This window comes from Eretmochelys imbricata, chromosome 6 (genome assembly GCF_965152235.1).
Source record: "Eretmochelys imbricata isolate rEreImb1 chromosome 6, rEreImb1.hap1, whole genome shotgun sequence".
Taxonomy (NCBI): Eukaryota; Metazoa; Chordata; order Testudines; family Cheloniidae; genus Eretmochelys; species Eretmochelys imbricata.
The window spans coordinates 33,100,130-33,115,052 of record NC_135577.1 but is presented as its reverse complement, the minus strand read 5'-3'; positions in this window follow the sequence as shown (position 1 = coordinate 33,115,052).

The window sequence follows — 14,923 nt, the reverse complement described above, 5'->3', positions numbered from 1 at the left end:
CCCTGGGTCTTTCAAACATTATCCTTCAAACAGGCAATAATCAAATCCTCTATGTACAGAACTACAGACCTCAAACCTCAGTGTCATCATTCCCTGTGACAGCTTTGCAAAGATGACCACTCCTCCCTCGCAGGAAGATCCCACTTAAAAACATACCTAAGCACGACCGTCTGATCTGTTTCAGAGGAAAAGAGCCAGTTTATAGGGTCCTGATCCAAAGTCCATTGAGGTCAAAGGGATCAGGCCCTTGCTCAGCATACATCAGCTCTCCTCATTCTGGGATTATAGTGGAAATTCTTCAAAATGTGTGGCATGTTACACTTCCATCACTTGTTTCATACAGTGTAAGCATACTAGGGAGAAGGCAGATCTTCCCATGTTTCCTACAGGACAGTCAGCACATTTGTAGCAGTCTGCCACGACTGCCTCAGGATAGGAAAAGATTCCATGCCACCATGAGATTCCACTTTACAAACGTATAAAATTACAATGTGGGAGCTGAAGTCCCCAGTCTCAGAAAGCAGTCATTTGCTTCAGGAAGGCGTCACTTCTGAAAGTGAGCTCTGTCATTTAGGGGTGTCTCACTCCCCCCACCAGCTTGCTGACTAACACTAAGTCATTGCAAGGGGCTGAGATCGGGCTGGCGTAGCTCACACATCAGGAGTAACTGTTTAAAATGAACCCTCTGGATGGCTTTTCCAAGCAGAAAGAGCATTTCTTCCCACCCCTTCAGTATAGTTTGTAGTGCCAACATTAATGACGCTATTCATAAAGCTGGATTTCAGTGACAGAAATGAATTTGCAACGAACGTCTTAAAATGTCATTCAGCTCTGAGTAGAGGCAGCCTTTGAGGCCTGCAAAACCGATGAAATCAACTTCCTCCACCCCATGGTTTTAGGGCCCTGGAAATGGCAGGGATGTTCCAAGTTTCCATACCAACAGCAGACAGTCTGTAGTCATTTCCTACAGGGAAAGCCTCAGAAACAAACTTATTGCTAGGAAAGTTCGTCTGTGAATCTTTCTGAAGATCGTGGGATATTCACAGTGTCCAGAGCTGGCCTGTGGGACCCATGAAATGTATGGCCAAAAGTCCCTTGATTTTAGAAGAACCGCAGGCTGTTTCACAGCTGTGGGTAGCAGTGCCACCCAGATCACCAATGATAACTGAAGGGCAAGTGGGGCTAGGCCACTGCAAGTTTCCTCCCCACTACGCCGGCTCCTCTGCTAAGCAGTTAGCATGGTTTGTAGCCACGATTTAGGAGGGGCCAACATTGTCTGTGGACTAAGCATGGGCTGGAAGAAAGACTTCTTGCATTCCAGTTCTGACTTCCTCTGGCAATGTGACACTTTGGGGGTTCACCCAGACCAGTAAGGAGTTGTGTCACTGCCTGCCCTGTCACCCTGGTTGCCTCTGTGCTGTGCAGCTTTGGCTCAGATCCCTGACACCAGCAGCCTGCTCCCAGCACAAATGGCCTCACCCTGTCTTCCACCAGCCCAGGTTTTCCTTGCAGGGTGATTGCAACAGCCCGTCTGGTCCTGAGTCTCCTCAAAACAGTCTCTCTCGCAGTGTCCAGTCCCTCTTACTGGATACTCACAGAGGTAGCACCAAGTTTGCTGCCTCCAAAGAGCCAGTACACACAACAGCTTGTTAGCTCAGCTGGGGTTTTACCCTCCATCTTAATACGCAGCACTGTGAGGATTCGTAGTAAAACAATAATATTATAAATAATTTTTATTAACAAAACATAGATTTAAGTGATTTAGAATGAAAGGGATATGGAAGGGCTACAAACAAAACAAAAAAACATGTTTTCTAGTGTAAAATTTAATTCTAGCAAGTTATAGCTTTGTCTAACAGTTTCTTAGGCACATCAAGTTGTTAGCAATCTCCGGCATGACTGGTTGTTGCAGCCAGGATCCAGCCCTCACAGAATCAAAGTGCTGGTTTCTTTGTTCCCTTGGGAGATGGATGACTTGAATGTCTCTTTTCCCCCCTTATATTGCACCAATGTTCATAGTCTCTGTTTCAAGAGCCAGGAAGGAAGGCTTCCTGGGCTGCATATTGCACCCCTCATCATGATTTTAAAGCAGTCATTCTCCCTCCCCCGACTTGCTAGCTTGATGGCTTTGTTTACCTTGTATGTACATTTATTTTTCATTGTCCTCTGCTCTCAAACTGGGTCAGACAAGTAAATACACATAAGAATGGGCGACAGAGAATGAATCACTTGAGGATTACCTTTTCTGTTCATTCCCTCTGAAGCACCTGGCACTGACCACTGTCTGAAGACAGGACACTGGGCTAGATGGACCTTTGGTCTGACCCAGTATGGCCGTTCTTATGTTGAAAAGCCTGGTTTCCTTCTGTTTGTTTACAGACTACAAAACATAATATCAGCAAGTACCCATAATTTCACACCCACTGTTATATGTTTCAGTGATATTAATGACCAGCATGTTAATAGTTTTCAGATGCTATATTAAAAGTCATCTTGTAAATGAATATCATGCTAACAGTGTGTTGGGGTAATAAGTAACTCACATCAGGCCTGACACACAGTATGATGTACCCCCTGCCAGTTTACAGTGAGGAGTTCCCAGGGCCCAGTCACATCACCCAGCCTTTCTTCCTTTGTTTCCCCATCTGTAAAATTAGGATATTAGGGTCTATGCAGAGCCCTGCACAGATACAAAATTTATATCCTGATCCAAACTGTGATCCACAAAAACGGTCCACAGGTATAAAGTGAATATCCGCAGATTCGCAGGGCTCTAGATATATAATTTGGATCCACATGCATCCATGGTACGCAAAAATGGTCTGTGCATATAAAGTGGCTATCCACAGATTTGCAGCGCTCTAGGTCCATAATAATTTTTCACCAGAATGCAGTCACGTGCCCAATGGCTGGAGGCCTAACAGCTCCCAGATCCTAATTGTTAGGCCAATTGATCCTTGCCAGAAACGGAACATGGGCAGGCATGCACTGATCACAGCACAAACAGCTGTATGTAGCTTCTGCTGCAATGGGGCTGGCTGGAACCTGAAGATTTCTTCCTACCCCTGCTTCCACTCCAACTCACCCTTTTGGTAGTCCCCAAAGGATCACCTGACTAACCTCTGCCAGAATTCTCAGGCCAGCGCTACGCATAGTGATTTCATGATGGTGAAGAGGAGTATGCGATTTTGTTCTTCTGTAGGTAGAGAAAAGAGCAAAATAAATTACTTTGCAGGTCTACTTTGAAAACTGACTATAAAAACGGTACTATGGGGTTCCTATGCTTAATGCTTGTCACGGCTTCCACATCAAATCTGTTAGTTTACAAGCACAATTGTTTTCTGAATGCCAACTCTGAAGATTATCTTTGAATCTGAAAGTCAAACTGGGTCCTTCCTGGACCATCCATCACCACCGGTAATAAAGATTCTGCAAGTCAAACATTCTTCTCAGTCACATGTGCAATGCCATCCTGTAGTTGGAACTTAGTGAACATTTTTGATCCCCAGGCCAGCACAGAAGCCAATTAACCCTTCCAGTGAAGTGTTAGCTCTACTGCACTAATAGGAGTTAAAAATATTTACCATTGATTTTTATTTGGTAATATAATCTTTATAGTCCAGTCCTTATTATGAGCTAGAGACTGCAACACTTTGATTATTTTGGTTATGAGTGGAGGGAAAGAAAAGAAAAGTAAATGCAGCCTAAATATTTTTTGACCTCCTCAAAAACAAAACCATAGCAATTGCAAATTTGCTTCTGACATGGATTTCCTTCAGGAGAAAGAACAGAACTTGCACACCACATTTCACTGCGGAGTTTTAAAACTAAGCTATCAATAGGCCATACCCAGAACTGTTGGCCAACCATACAGTAATTTCTTGTTACAAGTCTTGAAAACCCTTTAATAGTCTGTGCATCTCCTCTCTCCCTCAAGAATGCCATGGATTTCAGTGCTGAGATGCAAAGCTGCTCACTTTGCTGGGATAGACATAGCATTGACTATTGGATCACTGATCCTCATGCTTGTGGTGAATGGTCCATGATGCCCTTTAAATTGTTTATGCTACAGTAAACAAGGAATGTTCAGACATGGAGTAATGAGATAGCAAATGATGGCATTTAGTAGAGGATAGAACACATACAATGAGGACATGAAGGGGTGAAAAGAAACACAGGGCGAAGGAAGATATGGTAACCAAGAGCTCCTCTAGATAGAAAGTTATAATACAGCCTCATCTACTTTAGTCAGGAGCACTGCTGTATTTTGTACTGGTTCCATCACACTATTGCAGATTGCAACAGTGAATCCAAGCCAGTCACCCTGCATCATATCCACACACAGCATTTCTCACCTCCATTGCTAGGCCTGTAGATTGTTTAATTTATCAGAGCTCATGGATCTTTCCAGGAGCAAACACATAGTATCTAAAAAAGTTGCAAAAAGTACCCCAGACACAGGTCTGAAAGCCCAGGCCAACTCACTCAGGCTGGTGGGGCTCACACTGCAGGGGTAAAGATAGCCCTATAGATGGTTCCCACTTGGGCTGGAGCTGGGGCTCTGAAACCCATCAAGTGGGGAGAATCCCAGAGTCCAGGATCCAGTCTGAGCCTGAACATCTACCCTGCTATTTTTAGCCCCACAGCATCAGCCCATAAGCCAGGTCTTAGTCTTTTTAAGACTAAAGGCTTACATTGCTCTAGCACTGCAAAGGGGTCTCAGGGTAGGTCTGTTCCCTATAATTTACCCCACTTTAAGGACCTCTTACCATGCCAGAAGGTTACAAAAGGGGCCTTAGTGTACATGAAAATCAAGTCCACTATTTTGTACCTGCTCACATTTTCAGTTGATTTCAATTGATGCTGCAAATGATTCTGTCCTGCAAGCAGATCCATACCATTAAGGTCACCCTATGGTCTGTCCCTCGCATAACAGATGTCATGTAATGCAAACCACTGCTAAATGGATTCCGGGCCTGAGAGAGTTGATATGAGTATTGGTGCCTTTGAGTAGTAGGGCCTGAGGAGATTGAAGCTGGCATTATTATTTCCTGTTCCTCTCTCTCTTCACTCCTATGAATTTATCATTTGTTGCAGTGTTCCACAATGTTTTCTCCTGTTTAACTAGTGGGTTGCTTCTCTTTTTCTTTTCATCTTCCCTTAGGATACTGAGAATTAGAGCTGGCTGGAAAACAATTACCATTCTGTGGAAAATTTTGACTTTCAAAATTTGTTCTCATCCCACATCAGGATGAAAAGACAAAATTTTAAAATTTTCAGTGGAACAGAAATTCCAAAAGGTAACTCAAAGACATCTAAAGGTTTTATTTTGACACATTTTCCAATCAAAACGTTTTGATATTCCTGAAATTGAAATGTTTCAGTTCACTTTGGTGACATTACCCAAAAATCAGAATAGAAAATAGAAAAGTTTTGGAAATTTTGATTTGCAAAAAGTGCCTTTTCTCTTGCATAATAATTCAGACAGAAAATTTCCAACTAGCTCTACTGAGATGAGTGCAAGCCAGTGTTTCCCCCAGGAATTGAAATTGGGGGGCAAGAAAGGGATGTTGGAATATTCGGGGTGGGTGTGTGAGGGCTGACGAGGATGGAGACTGTGAGGGTGAAGCTGGGCTGTATGGCACCAGAGTAAAAACTGAAAAATGTTTCATGTCCATTTTATTAGATTTAACTCATATTTTAAAATCATCACACAAATTAAAGTTGGCTACTTAAGCCTACTATGAAGCACTATAACTACATCCTTCTTGGTTTCTTGTTGTAATTTTGCACTTTGGTATCTCCTTGTGCGTCCGGTACTTCCAGTACTTCATGATCAGGCAGAAGAAGATAACTTCTTTCAGAACACAAAATTCTGTTCAATGAGGAAAAAGAACGCTCAACTGCAGCTGTTGTGACTGGGAGCAGCAAGAGATGAATTCCTACTTCTTTCAACCCAGGAAAAAAGATTAGGTCAAAACACTAGTGATGATAAAGAAGTTGAAGTTAAATCTTCATTCATTTATCATATGCTATTCCACTCTGTTCAAAATTTTATATTCTGTCCTGATCACATAACAGCCCTATTGCTGGTAGTGCCTCACTTATATGTGTTTTATAAGACAGGCATCTGTAAAAGCTACATGGAGGTTGAGTAGAATCCAGAAATTGTTATTGTAGATTCGTAAGAATCAAGTCTGTGTACTTTTTCAACTGGCTTAAACACTTCTTGTCCTCGTCACTTAAGGACCTTCATTAGTCAACTTCTAGACTGAAGCCTTTGCTTCTTCCAGTACATTTTCAATGGATATCTCAGATAGATCCAAGTGTAACTTCTATTGCTGGACAAAGATGTTGTAGCAGATGCCTGGATGACATTAATTAATGACCTAAGTGGTTTCAACAGTAGACTTACAAGAGAGAGAATGGCAATAGTCTTCTCTCAACTTAGTAACAAAAGTAGTCCACCAGCCTCACTACTTAGATCTGTCCTATCTTGGTGGATACTTTCCAAAGCCAGTAATAACATCTGCAGTAATTTTAAAGACAACAGCCAAGAATCGCTCATGAGAAAGCCAACAGGTTTTCCCAGGTTGGACTAATTTGAACTTCAATCCCCGTGTATCTTCTATTTGTTTCCAAGACGTTCAGTCCTTTTGGACTCTTGCTGGGGGAAAAAAAAAAGAGTATTAAAAAACCATTACATTTGTGGCTTTTTAATGTCTTTGAAGATTCTGCAGCTTGTACTCGTGTTAGCTGGAGTAGATGGCCTCTGCAGTGTGTGTATAGGAGAGATTAGTGTTACTCTTTTCTCTGAGCAAAGCTTTAACTCCACTATGTCTTCCAGAGAAGTTTGTAGTTCCATCAAATGCACAAGCAGCCATTTGTTTGGGGTTCAATTTACAAGCATTTAACTCTTCTAAGATGTCACAGATGCAGCTGATGTGTCTTCTATAACCTGAAGATCTAGAATGCATCTCCTGGCCTACAACAGACATCAGGATAACATATGCAATGACTTAATACCTGAGGCCTATTTGCATTGGTGCATTCATCAGCCATGTATGCACATAATTTGAATATGGTGAGAGTTCTTCACTTTTTCAACTGCTGAGTGCACCGCATGCTTCTAGAAAGATAGCCGAGTTTTTTCAGAAAGATAGCGAGCATTGGCCAGTCTTGTTCGAAACCAGTGTCCAACTTCAGGATTAACAAGTTACAATGCACTTAACATTGGCCTCCAGTTTGTAGTGTGTGGTATCTCTTGCTTAAATAGCAAGTATGGTGCAACAGCCATGTTGGTTCACATAAATTTAGTTGTGTCTCCAGCATTCTTAACAGCCTCATTAAGTTCTTCTAAATTTGGCTTTGACAGTGAATGTCTTATAAGGCTTTCTGTATGTTGATGCAGTCCAGATGCATGGTGTTTTGTAGCCTTTTCATATAGGTGGTCAGTATTGGCTTAGCTGATCAGTCTGGCAAACCAAGCTCCTCCACTTTTACTATATAAATCTATGATATGCCCACATCTTGAATACTGCATGCAGTTCTGGTCACCCCAGCTCAAAAAAGATATATTGGAATTGGAAAAGGTTCAGAGAAGGGCAACAAAAATGATGAGGGCTATGGAACAGATTCCGTACGAGGAGAGATTAAAAAGTCTTTTCAGCTTTGAAAAAAGACGATTAAGAGGTGATATGATAGAAGCTTATAAAATCTGACTGGTGTGGAGAAAATAAGGAAGTGTTATTTACCTCTTCACTTAAACACAAGAACTAGGGGTCACCCAATGAAATTAATAGGCAGCAAGTTTAACACAAACAAAAGGAAAAGTATTTCTTCACATAATGCACAGTCACCCATGGAACTTTGCCAGGGATGTTGTGAAGGCCAACATTATAACAGGGTTCAAAAAAGAACTAGAGAAGTTCATGGAGGTTAGGTCCACCAATGGCTATTAGCCAGGACGGGCAGGGATGCAACACCATGCTCTGAGCGTCCCTAGCCTCTGTTCGCCAGAAGCTGGGAGTGGATGACAGGGGATGGATCCCTCGATGATTCCCTATTCTGTTCACTCCCTCTGAAGCACCTGGAATAGTCACTGTATGAAGACAGGATACTGGGATAGATGGACCATTGGTCTGACCCAATATGCCATTCTTACATGAAAAATTATAATAATCAAAGTGTTTAGTACAGAAACTCCCCAAGATAATGACCTCTTGAGATAGCGACTATGTGAGATAATGACCTTGGCAAATAATGGATTTTTAAAATCTTGGCCTACTAGGAAATGTATATTTATAAAGTTTCCCAGTCACAAATCTAGCATTCTGGAGCGAAGTCACTAAAACATAGTCCAATGCTCTAGCCGCTGTTGTTTGTCCTGTCACTGTTCACTCTATTGCTCCACCCCAATGTCCCTGCACAATCACCTTCTGCTGCCACCTCTGCAAGTCAGTCTCTCAAGGTTCCACCCAGCTCTCAAGGATTTCAGCTCTCAGTGGGGGAACCTCACAGCAGGTGCAGACTGGGCTGTCTCTTCCACAGAAACACTGTCCTGCAACAGATCTAAGCACTTAGTCCTGATTATCAGTGATTTCAGCTTTTGTGGTCACTTAAGCCTAATCAGCTCTCTCTCTAAACAGCAAAGAGGGACAGGTCAAATAGTGCCTGTGACTCTTAGGCAGAGCCCATGCCACCAAGCAAAACACCTGTGCCCCACCCTCTCTCTCCACCAGGACCTGGCATCCAAACCTCCTGCTTAGGGAGTGCAGTTCAGTTGAGGGTGACCAGTGCTTAATTTGTAATGAAAGAGGTGCTGGAGCTCAAGCAAGTTTGTTACTTTCATAACTGATGTGGTAAGCCCAGAGGTGGCGGGGCTCTGAACTGCCAGGCCCAGAGGTCCCAGGGCTATGAACTGCCAAGCCTTAGAGGTGCCAGGGCTCAGCCCTGGCAAACCCTAGCACAAATTAAGCACTGGGGGAGACCCCCTCATTCAGGCTAAGGACAATTCTGCTGCCCTTTCCTCATACAATAAGGATAACATTTCATAACTCCCACATTTAATACTTCAGTGATTTGTAACCCAACACCAGCCAAAATTGATCACTTGGGCAGCACAGCTCTGTCTGCTGGATACCTAGGCAGGGTAGGTGTGTTCATGTAAAATCAGTCTGGTCCTGAAGCCTCTCCTCTCTCTTCTTGCTCATCACTAACTGTCAGGGGAGAGCTCATTCAGACCTTGCTTACAAATCATAATTTATTATAAGTAGGCCAACATTGCCAAAACAAATGTGCCAACGTTGTCATAAATAACAGCTGTATGAGGAAGTTAGTCTTTGTTCACACTTTTCAAACCCATTATACTTTCTCAGGTACAAGTATTTTCTCATATGCTGTGTATGCTTTTAAAGTGTGTATTAATGTTTGAATTTCAATTCAAATTTCCAACCAACAACTAAATTGGCAACACTGCATGAAACTGGGGGTGTGGGGGGGAGGGGTTTGGGAAAATTCAAGGGGGTTCCCCCCCCCAGGGGGAGGGGGATCTAGGGAAATCCCTGCAGTACATACCCAGCTATACAGGGAAGAGATCCTGAAAGGGACCTCCGTGAGATGCAGCCAGTTTTCCCGTTGCTCCCGTTCCCTTCTCCAATTCATGTAGTTAAAGAAGCAAAGCATGTGTAGATCACTGGCAGGAGTTGATGTGGGACGGTGACCACTGTGTCATGGAGAGGCAAGAGAATTAAGAAAGCAGTATTTTACTTTGAGGAAAAGGTTGGCTTTGCCTAGTATCATAATGCCAGAGTACTCTTTGGATCTAGAGATTATGGATTTATGGAATGACTACTTTTTCTGACTGCAAATTAAAGACTTTTCAAATGACTGAGTTTTGCTTTATTTTAGCTACCTCTCTGTTCTCATAGATTATTTGAATTTATACTCCAATTAGCATATGAACAAATTTCTTTATTTACTATGTTGATTTTAGAACACCTTCAATAAAGACAAAGACATACATTTAGCCACACATTTCTTTTTATAACATAAGGATCAGTCCAATTTCCTCATTCCTGCACTTCAGAAAAGTTACTATTTTAAAACTTCCAGCTGTGTTGCAAAGATGGATGTGAATTAGTATAGAAATCAGAGATCGAAATGCTGTGTTGGGTCAACTAATCCAATTCACCAGAACATTCTTGGTATGCTTAGAACCATAAAGGAGCGTATAGGATGATGTAAGGATTTTTTCTGACAGTTCAGAATACAACTCGAATTCTGCTTTAATGTAAAACTCATAAATCAAGTTAGGCCAGTTTTTAAAAGTAATGTTTCTCAGCCAGCTATTAAAAATACACTCAGATTTTTAATTCAGAATATTAGAAAAATCACACAATTTTAAAAATGTAATTTACTTAAAAATGAGTTTTGATGGTGATTTTTAATCCCACTCATCTTATGCAGCTCCCTCTTCTTCTACCCATCCTGGATATAGTTATTTGAGTTCTACCCATCCTGGATATAGTTATTTGAGCCAGTGATGGGTGGGGTGTTTTTTTCCTTCATAAATGTGATGTCTAACACAGCCTTCTAGGATTCCTAAGACGGAATTAGTTGACATTGTATTTAACCAACAGGCTGTATGGCTCACAGTATTAGTAATGAGCTATGGAATCTTCCACACCTAGTTCACTGGTCAGAACATGTTACAAGGTGATAATGGCCTATGTGTGAATGAACATTCATATAAAATTAATATCACATAATGGCTATTTGGTGACCTGTGTAAAATGAGTTTGGGGCTCATGCTCCAATTCCTATTACAGAGATTGTTATATAAACTCTATTAACTGATACCCTTATTAGCAGTCTAAACAAAGAACTAAGGGTCAAAGACTGAACCTATCATTTAAATCAGCTTCTGTACCAAATGACTGGAGGATAGCTAATGTGATGCCAAATTTATAAAAAGGGCTCCAGAGGAGACCCCAGCAATTACAGACCGGTAAGCCTGACTTCAGTACCGGGCAAACTGGTTGAAACTATAGTCAAGAACAAAGTTCAGACACAGATTGTCAGACACATAGATGAATATAATTTGTTGGGGAATAGTCAACATGGTTTTTGTAAAGGGAAATCATGCCTCACCAATCTACTAGAATTCTTTGAGGGGGTCAACAAGCATGTGGACAAGAGTGATCTAGGGGATATAGTTTATTTAGATATTCAGAAACCATTTGACAAAGTCCCTCACCAAAGGCTCTTAAGCAAAGTAAGCTGTCATTGGAAAAGAGGGAAGGTCCTCTCATTGATCCATAACTGGTTTAAAGATAGGAAACAAATGGTAGGAATAAATAGTCATTTTTCAGAATGGAGAGAGGTAAATAGTGGTATCCCCCAGGGATCTGTCCTCATAGAAGTAATATTCAACATATTCATAAATGATCTGGAAAAAGGGGTAAACAATGAGGTGGCAAAATTTGCCGATGATACAAAACTGCTCAAGACAGTTATATTCAAAGCAGACTGCAAAGAGTTACAAAGGGATCTCTCAAAACTGCAACAAAATGGCACATGAAATTCAACGTTAATAAATGCAAAGTAATGCACACTGGAAAACATAATCCCAACTATACATATAAAATGATGGGGGTCTAAATTAGCTGTTACCACTCAAGAAAGATCTTGGAGTCATTGTAGATAGTTCTCTGAAAACAGTTCCACGCAATGTGCAGCGGCAGTCAAAAAAGCTAACAGAATGTTGGGAATCATTAAGAAAGGGCTAGATAATAAGACAGAAAATATCATATTGTCTCTATATAAATCCATGGTACACCCACATCTTGAATACTGAATGCAGATCTGGTCACTCCATCTCAAAAAAGATATTTTGGAATTGGAAAAGGTACAGAAAAGGGCAACCCTAAAAATTATTAGGGTTGTGGAACAGCTTCAATATGAGGAGGGATTAAGAAAATTGGGACTTTTCAACTTGGTGTTATTCACTCCTCATCATAACACAAGAACTAGGGGCCACCAAATGAAATTAATAGGCAGCAGGTTTAAAACAAACAGAAGGAAGTATTTTTTCACATAACGCACAGTCAACCTGTGGAACTCCTTGCCAGAGGATGTTGTGAAGGCCAAGACTATACCAGGGTTCTAAAAAGAACTAGATAAATTCATGAAGGATAAATCCACCAATGGCTATTACCCAGGATGGGCAGGGATGGTATCCCTAGCCTCTGTTTGCTGGGAATGGGCGACAGGGGATGGATCACTTGATGATTACACCTGTTCTGCTCATTCTCTCTGGGGCACCTGGCATTGGCCACTGTCGGAAGACAGGATACTGAGTTAGATGGACCTTTGGTCTGACCCAGTATGGCCGTTCTTATGATCTCTTATTTTATTAAAAAGATGCCATTTGCTTAAATATCAGTAAAACAACAACTGAAACAGGAGGCACAATTACATCTTGGGATGACTGCATTACAGTCTAGCCACAACAGACAAGTGAACCATTTGCAACAAATAATTTATACGAGGTGTTTCAGTTTACAAATTGACCCTGATAAATTGTAAAATTCTCACATGTATTAGTTATCCAAAATAAATGTCTGAATGTTTTTAAATGAATAATCATTGGCAAATACTCCATGAATATTTGCAGTGCATGCTGGTTTGTTATGTAAATTGTATGGCATTGTTTCTGCTCCCTGACTGGATAACTAGCATAACTCAACAGAGTAAGAAGTCCAAGTTTCACAATTGGATATATCATTTGAAATTTCCAAGGATCCTCGCTGGTGGAGCCTGAGTACTTGAACTGGTGCAGAAAGTGAACTCCATCAAAATGAAATTCACTTTTGAACTCAAAGAAATGTTCACAGAAACTTTTTCCATTATTTGTCTAGCTCTAAGAGCCCTTACTACCGTCATGTTTCTTCACACGCTATTTTGGCTGTAATCTGGAAGATTTCCAGATTTAACAAAGAAAGTTGCAAAATGTGGCAATATGGGTTTTATAAATGTTCCTCTTTAAAAAAAATTCTTAAATTAAGTTACAAATTAGATAAACCACAGATTAAAATAAACCTTTAGTAAGTCTGTACTGTACCAGGTATGTGGTCCACCTCACAGAGCTGAGTCACATTGTACTCAGCCAGGAGGAAAGCTGAACATTAAGGATGTTCCCATCTGACTGCAGTTACAAGACACACCTCTGTTAAACAACAGTACAAATCGAGTGGCTAAGGGAAAGAATTTCTGGTACAATTTGTGGAAGCTCAGAGAGGTAGAATGAGGCAGGGCCCAGATCCACAAATGTAGTTAGGTGCCTAAACCCCACATTTAGGCACCTCAGTCTTGGGTTTAAGCATCTAAGTCCCAGTTTTGGCTCAACCACAATCCATACAGCTCCTGCCAAACCCTGTAGGTGCCAGAACTCATTTGGCACCTACATTTCTGCCTCTGAGCATGAGCACTGCTGCCTCACTCTATATAGCCCTACATCGATCTCCCACCTTAATCCCAAAGCAATCCACAAACCAGGGGAAGATAAGCATTCGGCTGCCTAAATCACATGTGGGAGTCAATCTGGTAGGTAGCTTTTGAGCACGCCTACCAGATAGTGTCCCATTCAAAATCTGTCCAGAGGCGGTGATGCCACTGCCCACCTTACAACTTTTAGCCCAATGGTAATAGCACTCACCTGGGTTGTGGCGACCTTGTGGGTCAATTTTCCCTTTTTGGCAGAGGGGAAGAAAGAATCTGAACAGGGGTCTCCTACCTCTCTGAAGCATGCCCTAACCCCTGAGATATTCCAATGCAGGGCTCCCTCAGCCTTTCCTGGTGAAGCTGTTCCACCGGTGATAAATAATGACAAGTGATTGGAGAAGGGGGACTAAATCCTGGGTCTGACAAACAGGTGTCCAAACCACCAGACTACGGAGTCTCAGTCATTGGACAAAAGAGATTATGAGCATTTAAATATTTATCTAGAGTGTAACAGCTTGAACAGGAGAGACTGAGGGAGCCACACAAAATATCCCATAGCTCAGTGGTAGAATTCTGTTCAACTCCTCTCTCCTCCTCAGGCAGAGGGGTGCAACTGGACCTGAGTCTCCCACAACCCATGTGCACGCTGTAACCCCTGGGCTGCAGCCATCAGCACCACCACTTTCTTCTCCCCCAGCCATTGTGTGTGGAGCACGACAGGAGCCTAACACACGGTCACAAGAAAAGCCGCCGGTGCTTGATTCCAGGCGGTGGGCTCCCGTTTGGATCGCCAGCAGAGATAGGAACCTTAGCACACCCACCTCTTGTCAGCACCTCTCATTGGCTAACTCAGCCCAGAAGCCGCCTCGTATCCTGCCTTTTCTGGAGCCATTGCATGGCGCCTGTCTCTGCTCATTCGTTGTGCCGAGAGCAAAGGCACCGCGCACGGACGTTGTGGATTGCAGGGATGCTCCTGTGATATGGTAGGTGTTTAAAAGTCAGGTGCTGCGGCCTGGGCACAGTGATGCTCAAAGTCCTGCTGTGGATCTGGGCCAAGCATATGAAGGTTAATAATTCCAGCCATATTCAAGAGGCCCCATCGCGTCTGGGTTCTAAGATCTGACAGGATGACCGCAAAGATGGTGTAGATCCAGCAAACAAATATTTTTAAGGGATTGTAAATAGGCTGGCATCATTTGCCTGTAATTCCACGGTTAGCAGATGTTGGCCCTGCTGGAAAATAATTAAATGGATTCTTCTGACTCACTGGGGCATGTGACTCATTACCCCATTCAGATTTAAGGGAGGTGGTAATGGCTCTCAAGGAAGAGAAGACCTAGGTCCTGAGGTAGATAACCCTAGCAGCAGCGAACCTTGGGGAGAAGGTTAAACTAGGTCATCTTAATTTCTTAAAGTCAAA